The 9007-nt window shown below is 32.2% G+C and overlaps 2 non-coding genes across 2 annotated transcripts; both read right to left on the bottom strand.

The window, feature by feature from the left end:
* Positions 1 to 557: 557 nt before the first annotated feature.
* Trnah-gug (transfer RNA histidin (anticodon GUG)) lies at positions 558 to 629 on the bottom strand. Its single transcript has one exon. It is a non-coding gene; the product is annotated as a tRNA-His (tRNA).
* A 5817-nt stretch (positions 630 to 6446) lies between these two features.
* Positions 6447 to 6518, bottom strand: Trnah-gug (transfer RNA histidin (anticodon GUG)). The gene has a single exon. It is a non-coding gene; the product is annotated as a tRNA-His (tRNA).
* Between the last annotated feature and the right edge of the window lie 2489 nt (positions 6519 to 9007).

Below are 9007 nucleotides of genomic sequence, written 5' to 3'. Positions count from 1 at the left end.
TCCTAAAATAGGTTTTACATTTATTTTAAATTTAAATACTTCTATACAATTTATATATACACACAAATAATATATAGCATAAGCGATGACGGTCGCAATGACGGTCGCGATGGCGGTCGCGATGACGGTCGCGAATTCAATGCTTTTTCCCTATCCAAAAATCGCAGAACGTCCCTAAAGAAGTTTTCACTTCAAAAATCAAAGTTATGACTGTCACCTGAAGAGGCATAGAAAGTTTGAAACGTTGATGCTATAATATATGTACTATAATTATTTTAAAAATTGACATGTCTGAGCGTTTTGCTTATGTGCTAAAAATTAATAAGTTGATAGGGGCGCGGGGGTAACACTTATTCCATCGCACTGTACACAATAACATTCGTTGATCCTACTAATATATGGCACATATCTATAATAATAAGATCTTACTACTTTCTAGTTGTGTTTCTTTCAAATATTTATTTATGGTAGTCCGACTTCTATTCCTGTTGTCTTAGAAGATAGTTTATTCATAAAAGTTGCAAAAAAATCACATAAATTATAAAAAATATCTCATATGCCGTGACCAGGATTCGAACCTGGGTTACCACGGCCACAACGTGGGGTCCTAACCACTAGACGATCACGGCTATTTGAGATTATAAAAGTTCTTGAACATATAAAAATTACTTCTAGTTAATGCTCTACTTTCATTTCAAATACATAATTGAAAGCTCAGTCAGGCGTGTCGGCTTCAAGAGTACAGTTTAATCAGTTTGGATAAGCCATGCAATTTTAAATTATGATAATCTTATATCATATAATAAACATCTACTTCATTCTAATTTTCCACTAATCTTTTATTGTAATGTTTTTATTCCACTTAATTCCAGTTAATTAATATTCAGTCAGTACCTTAGTGTCGTCTATATAACAGTCTAAAAGAAGCATAAAGTCAAATATTCGTTTTACACAAACTAGTCAAATTGTCTCATGTTGAAGAGAATAAGTAGGTACATACATTGGCCAAGTGGGAGATAATAAATTTCACAATGGTGAAAAAGTAGCACTGTTCCTAATGTCATTATTTGCTATAACCTCGAAAGACTTATTATTTATATAGCTTTCAGGAAAAAATTTTGGACAACCCTTGAATATACAGATAAGATAAAATTACAGATAGTGAAAAGGTTTCGAAATTTTAAGTCTAAATTATTCTTCTTTATTGTGGTATGATTACGGTATAAACTCTGCGATATAATGATAATAAGACAGCTGCCGAAATTCAATCTACTTTATTGTGGTAGGGGAGCCAAAGCGGGGTTTTTTGCAGTTACTCGAGCGCGTCAGATTATCACATGGGGAGAAACCTTGTACCCTGTAAATGTACCTCTACCATATATTGGCTCTTAATACAGGGGAGTTCGTTAAGGGGGTCCGAAAAAAAATCTATCCTTAGAAAAATTCGAAACTGTCAGATTAAGATAAGGTAAGTTAAGTACATGCAAAAGAGTATATAATTTCAAAAATCTGACGATTTGAGCGTGGCGTAAGAAAATGGGCGAGTCACAAAGTTTCACAAAAAAAGCGAATATTTCGCGAAATCAACGTCCAATCGAAAAACTAAAAAAACGTATTCAATATTTTCCAAAAATCTATCGAATTGTACCAAACACGACCCCCCACGGAGAGCGTTGGGGGGTAAATTTAAAATTTTAAATATAACCCCGCGATATTTCGCGAAATGAACATCAGATCGAAAAACTGCAAAATCATGTATGTATTCAATATTTTTGAAAAATCTATCGAATGGCACCAAACACGACCCCCACGGAGGTGGGGTGAGGGTTACTTTAAAATCTTAAATAGGAGCCCCCAATTTTTATTGCAGATTTGTATTCTTTAAGTAAAAATAATCAACTTTCTTTCGAGACACTTTTTCGAATTATGGATAGGTGGCGCTATAATCGGAAAAAACGATTGTTGGAAATGGAAAATTAAATTAAAAATGGAAAGTCCCCACTTTATGGAAAACTTAACTCAACTTCTTTTGGTTTTAGGACCTACTTTTCACAAGCGAAAAGGTCCCCATAACGCTCGAGTAACTGCAAATTTAGCATACTTTCCTTCCCTATTATTAATTTGACGTGGAATTTATATTTGGCACACTTTTGAAACTTGTGTTTTTTTGGTGATGATAGATTTTTGGGATAGATAATTGGCTGATTGAAACGTAACTAAATTTGAAACGAAATTAAATTTCTTTTCTGCCAATCAACAGAAGTTTCTCTAAACAATTATACAGTATACAGTTATTATTAGTTCTATTCCACGTCTCTATGATTTTGTTTATTTAATTTCGTAGAGGTATTTTAAAGTTCTCAAGGTACTAGTTCACTTTAGAAGTCCAAAAATAAGCATTTTTCAAGATTTTTTTTCTCAGAACATTTATTAAAAATGAACATAAAATACTTTACATTTTAATACCTAACTCTTAGAGAATACAAAAAATATATCTTTTTTCATTTATGCACGTATACTAATATTGTAGAGGGCGCCAAAGTCGAGGCCTCGAAAAAAAGTAGATCCGATGGCGGACAGTTAATCTCAGGATTGGGATCTCTGGAACAAAAAAATCGAACGGCATTTGAAAAAGAAAGGTTTCTTACGTGACAATTTACCACCGTTAGTGAAAAATTCCGCAAACAAAAGATTTTACGGGAAAATTTTTTTGAAAGAATAGCTCCGTTTTTCTTCAGTTTTTTATGGTTCAAAAATATTTATTTTTTATTTTTTGGTTAAATTGTGGTAAATTGTCACGTAAGAAACCTTCCTTTTGCAAATGCAGTACGATTTTTTCGTTTAAAATATCCCAATCCTGAGATTAACTGTCCGCCATCATTTTTCGAGGCCTCGAATTTTGCGCCTTCTACAATATTAGTGTACGTGCATAAATGAAAAAAGATATATTTTTTGTACTCTCTAAAAGTTAGATATTAATATGTAAAAAGTTTTATGTTCATATTTATTTAATAAAGGTTCTGAGAAAAAAATTCTTGAAAAAAATTATTATTGTTGGTCTTCTAAAGTGTACTAGTACCTTAAGCTATTAGTTATGCGTATATCGACGACAGTTTTCTGAGCTTTGGTTTTTGCGGAGTTTATCTTTAAACACCCGTGTTGAGCTGGCCCCCCCCCACTTGCAAAAATTAAAAAACAAATAGCCCTGATTTATGAGCTATTTATGAGCTCTCATATTCCGCAAACTAAAAATTTTGAGCTCGTTCCACTGAGCAGGAATTTAATACCCTAGTGGGGGGGGGCTGAGTCAGCCCCCCCACTACGTAAAAATAGGAATATTGAATCGGTTTTTGCGGCAGAATTACGAGCTATTTATGAGCTCTTGAAATTATATAGTTTCGATTTTTGAGCTCATCCCCTTCACCCCCAAACAACCCTTTAATTGATTTTACTTAAGAGAAAGATGCTGAGAAAACTTAAAATATATCGTATTGCGGATATAATTCCTATAGCTTATATACTCTAAGAATAAACTATTAAATCAAGGGCATTTCGATTATTGAGCTACAACCCCTTCGCAAGAAAACCACCCTATCTTCCCGGCTTATGAGAAAGTTGTACTTAAAATGCGTTAAACTAATTATTTGGCGACTACATATCATTTAATAATTTATAAGCTTCCAAACTACGCGCATTTAGATCAGTAAATTGCAATTTATTTTGTATAGTGCAGTCACTGAAGGTAAAAATCAACGATTACCTTCAATTTCGGTGAACCTTCATCGATTTTCACGAAAATTGGTCAGTGGTTAGAGGATACGTCAAGAAACAAAGGTGACATGGTACCACCTTGCGCCTTTACCCTGAGGATGGATACCGCCCCTTCTCGGGGGTGAAAATTATTTTATAAAAAATAATTGCACAAATCAATAAAAGAACAAATTAAAAGCAAAATTTATTATATAAAGTTAATAAAATAAGTCAATACTTTTTAAGTTATTAAAGATCAAAGATTTTAATTATTTGTGAAAAAAATGCATGTTTTGAAGAGGTTTTTTGTAAATCACTGAAAAACTGTAAGTTTTTACAAAAAAGTTAATAGTAGTTTAATTCGTATAGCTTATATTTTAAGAATAAACTCTAAAATCACGCGCCTTTCGATTATTGAACTACAACCCCTTCGCAAGAAAACCATCCCATATTCCCGGCTTAAGAGAGGGTTGTACTTAAAATAATTTAAATTAATTATTTGTCGACTATATATTGTTTAATAATTTATGAGCTCGCAAAATATACGCATCTCAATTATTGAATTGCCATTTTCTTTCTATAGTGCAGTCACTGAAGGTAAAAATCAACTATGACCTTCGATTTCGGTAAATCTCCATTTATTTTCACGAAAAGTGAGCGGATTTTGATACTATCAACTTTTTCTGGATTTTATTTTTGATGGGTATTTCTAAGTACTTTGACAAGTATTTAGTACCTAAGTGTTATAAAATGCATCTTTTTCCCGTTATTTAAGCTTGAACCCTTAGATTTGAACAGTCGCGGAAAAAAATATACATTTAATTACCAACAACTTACTTTAAATTAACATTAACGGTTTTTCAAGTAAGCAATTTATTATATTTTTTATTAGCTTCAATTTTAGTGATGAAAACTTTTTTGTAAAAACTTACAGTTTTTGAGTCATTTATGAAAAATCGCTCTAAAGCATGCATTTTCTTTCCAAAAATTAAAATATTTGATCTTTAATAACTCAAAAAGTATTGATTTATTTTAATCACATTATATAACAAATTTTGCCTAAAATTTGTCCCTCTCTCGATTTGTGGGGTTACTTTTAATAAAGTAATTTTCACTCCCGAGAAGGGGTGACATATACTCCAGGCTAAAACCCCAAGTTGTTATTGTCAATTCGTGAAAATAAATGGAGATTTACCGAAATCGAAGGTAATAGTTGATTTTTACCTTCAGTGACTGCACTATAGAAAGAAAATGGCAATTCAATAATTGAGATGCGTATATTTTGCAAGCTAATAAATTATTAAACGATATGTAGTCGCCAAATAATCAATTTAAATTATTTTAAGAACAACTCTCTCTTAAGCCGGGAAAATGGGGTCGTTTTCTTGCGAAGGGGTTGTAGCTATATAATCGAAAGGTGCGTGATTTAAGAGTTTATTCTTAGAATATAAGCTATACGAATTAAACTACTATTAACTTTTTTGTAAAAACTTACAGTTTTTCAGTGATTTACAAAAAACCTCTTCAAAACATGCATTTTTTTCACAAATAATTAAAATCTTTGATCTTTAATAACTTAAAAAGTATTGACTTATTTTATTAACTTTATATAATAAATTTTGCTTTTAATTTGTTCTTTTATTGATTTGTGCAGTTATTTTTTATAAAATAATTTTCACCCCCGAGATGGGGCGGTATCCACCCTCAGGGTAAAGGCGCAAGGTGGTACCATGTCACCTTTGTTTCTTGACGTATCCTCTAACCACTGACCAATTTTCGTGAAAATCGATGAAGGTTCACCGAACTTGAAGGTAATCGTTGATTTTTACCTTCAGTGACTGCACTATACAAAATAAATTGCAATTTACTGATCTAAATGCGCGTAATTTGGAAGCTTATAAATTATTAAATGATATGTAGTCGCCAAATAATTAGTTTAACGCATTTTAAGTACAACTTTCTCTTAAGCCGGGAAGATAGGGTGGTTTTCTTGCGAAGGGGTTGTAGCTCAACAATCGAAATGCCCTTGATTTAAGAGTTTATTGTTAGAGTATATAAGCTATAGGAATTATATCCGCAATACGATATATTTTAAGTTTTCTCAGCATCTTTCTCTTAAGTTAAATCAATTAAAGGGTTGTTTGGGGGTGAAGGGGATGAGCTCAAAAATCGAAACTATATAATTTCAAGAGCTCATAAATAGCTCGTAATTCTGCCGCAAAAACCGATTCAATATTCCTATTTTTAAGTAGTGGGGGGGGGGGGCTGACTCAGCCCCCCCCCCCCACTAGGGTATTAAATTCCTGCTCAGTGGAACGAGCTCAAAATTTTTAGTTTGCGGAATATGAGAGCTCATAAATAGCTCATAAATCAGGGCTATTTGTTTTTTAATTTTTACAAGTGGGGGGGGGGGGGGCCAGCTCAACACGGGTTCTTTAAACTCAGCCCGTTCCACAGTGTCGTCTACACGCCTTAGCTTCCTGATCACAGTTCCGTAGATTTTGCAACATTCTGGGCTTTACTTCAAATTTTTCAATAATACGTTCCACATAGATATTAAAGATACGCGGAGAGAGGAGAAATGTTCTATATTAAATATATTTTGTTCTTCTACTGCTATGAGAGTGTTTACTGCATTTGTAAAATTAACAAAAAATTAACACATTTAAAAAAATTATTGCAAAACATATCCCATATGCCGTGACCAGGATTCGAACCTGGGTTACCACGGCCACAACGTGGGGTCCTAACCACTAGACGATCACGGCTAACTGAGATGATAATAGTTTTAGATTGTATAAAATTCATTCAGTATCTGTGCTCCACTTTATTGTTCGAGACTTTAATAAACAGGTGCGGTCAAACCAATCATACGATAATTGATTTTATTATTAGCTTTCTCTCATAGATATTTAATTAGACAAGACAGTGACTAATTACCAATCTGTTGATAGTGTTTATATTTATCTAAATATAATATCTTGTCCCTAAGAAATATTTAACCATTCTTAACACATTTATATGTGTACAAAATTTAGTGCCTATAAAAGGATAAAATCGACGGTTGAAAGGTATAGTCCTGTCGCCAGGGGGGTACAATGGCCTCCTTAATTCAGATGGACTTAACCAAATTTTTTATGTATTTTGACCCGTAGAACAAGAATTTTTTGGATAACAGTTGATCCGGATGTCGATAAGTTTGTTATAAACAAAGAACTTGAGGAATTACATAACAGCGATTTTTCGCAAAACAAAACATTTTTTTGTATTTTTCGGGTGATTCTCAGCAAAAAATGTTCTAACAAGTTTTTTCGTAGGATGCATAGTTTTAGAGATAAACGCGGTTGAACTTTCAAAAATCGAAAAAGTGCAATTTTTGAACTCGAATAACTTTTGATTAAAAAATAAAATAGCAATTCTGCTTACTGCGTTTGAAAGTTCAAGTCAAATTCTATCGGTTTTGATTATTTGCATTGCTAAAAATTAAGACTTTATTTGGTAGACAAAGCCATAAACACATAGTGTTTCCCGTGCCCAATGCATGCGTTTTAATGTACGTAATCTACGTAGAAATTGTCGGTATGCGCGCCTACTCGTTCGATTTCAAATGGGAAATGCATTCAAAACATCATTCAATCACTGTGTTTATAGCTTTGTTTAACAATAAAAGAAATAATTTTTAGCAATGAAAGTAATCAAAACCGATAGAATTTGACTTGAACTTTCAAATGCGGTAAGCAGAATTGCTATTTTATTTTTCAATCAAAAGTTATTCGGGTTCAAAAATTGAAATTTTTCGATTTTTTGAAAGTTCAACCGCGTTTATCTCGAAAACTATGCATCCTACGAAAAAACTTGTAAAAACATTTTTTGCTTAGAATGACCCAAAAAATATAAAAAAATGTTTTGTTTTGCGAAAAATCGCTGTTATGTGATTCCTCAAATTCTTTGTTTATAACAATCCTATCGACATCCGGATCGACTGTTACCCAAAAAATTCGTGTTCTACGGGTCAAAATACATAAAAAATCTTGGGTAAGTCCATCTGAATTAAGGAGGCCGTTGTATCCCCACTGGCGACAGGACTAGTAAAAGGTTGTAACCGCATCAACTTTTTTCAGGAAGTCTGAAAAACGTTCCATTTAAGTAATTTTATGAGGAATTAATCTAATAATTTTTCTCATTAGTTTGTAGATCAGTCAATCATCTATAAATTAATAAAAAAAATTATTAGGTTAATTCCTCATAAAATTACTTAAATATAGCTTTTTTTCTACTTCCTGAAAAAAGTTGATTTATTGTGGGTAACCTTTTACCTTTCAACCGTCGAAATATTATTTTGTAACTCAAATTTATTTAAAAAATGTTTGGTAAATTGGTTTTGCCAAGGCAAAGGACAAGGAATTGAATTTGTTGTAACTATCACTATACAGAAATATTCATCATCATTATCATCATAAATAGCAATATCAATAATAATTCCATTGCTTCTGCTCTTGAGTGCTTTAAATCCAGGTATGCTTAATTTCCTCCGACCATTTTGTTGAGGACGTCCTATTACAACAAGCGTCGAGTCTAGGTCTTTATTCTACAATTTCCTTGGTTCAACTCGGACCCTGGCAAACATGGCCTGCCTAGTTCTATTTCAGCATTGTAATTTTGTTATTGCGTCTGTAACACCAGTTTTCCTTAGAGATGCATTAAGTCAAACTAGTTTGATTTTACTCAACAAACTTGACTTGACTTGAAAATCAAACTTTTTGTATAAAAAAGTTTGACTTGACTTGATTTCGATATCTTGTTACCAAGAAAGACGCTTTCTCTGTAACAGCTATAGTTAATTTAAAGAAAACAAACAAATAAAAGTCAGACCATAGAGATTTGAGACTTCTCTGGGGTGGGTTAGAAAACATAAGAAGGAATTATTTTAGTCTGGCCTAAAATGATTTATTCAAAGTAGATTTTAGGAATATCTAATTACAGGGCGCCAGCAAAAATATGTGAGAATTATAAATTAAATAGTAAATACATATAACTTTATTACCAAAACAAATATTATTTATTATAAACATCAATATAATAAGTATATCGTTACAATGTTTGAAATGAAAGAGAAAAACACTTGCTAAAAAGTCACCTCGAAGAGGTTTCAACTAAAGTACCTAAATTCCCTAAGAGCTCTTTACATTATTTTAAAATAAAACTGTTGAATTATAATTTTATTATGACTTTAATGAAGTAATAAGATATTATCTAT

Source organism: Diabrotica virgifera, chromosome 5 (assembly GCF_917563875.1).
Source record: "Diabrotica virgifera virgifera chromosome 5, PGI_DIABVI_V3a".
Taxonomy (NCBI): domain Eukaryota; kingdom Metazoa; phylum Arthropoda; class Insecta; order Coleoptera; family Chrysomelidae; genus Diabrotica; species Diabrotica virgifera.
The sequence above is the reverse complement of the archived record's forward strand: the minus strand, read 5'-3'. Positions and strand labels throughout refer to the sequence as shown.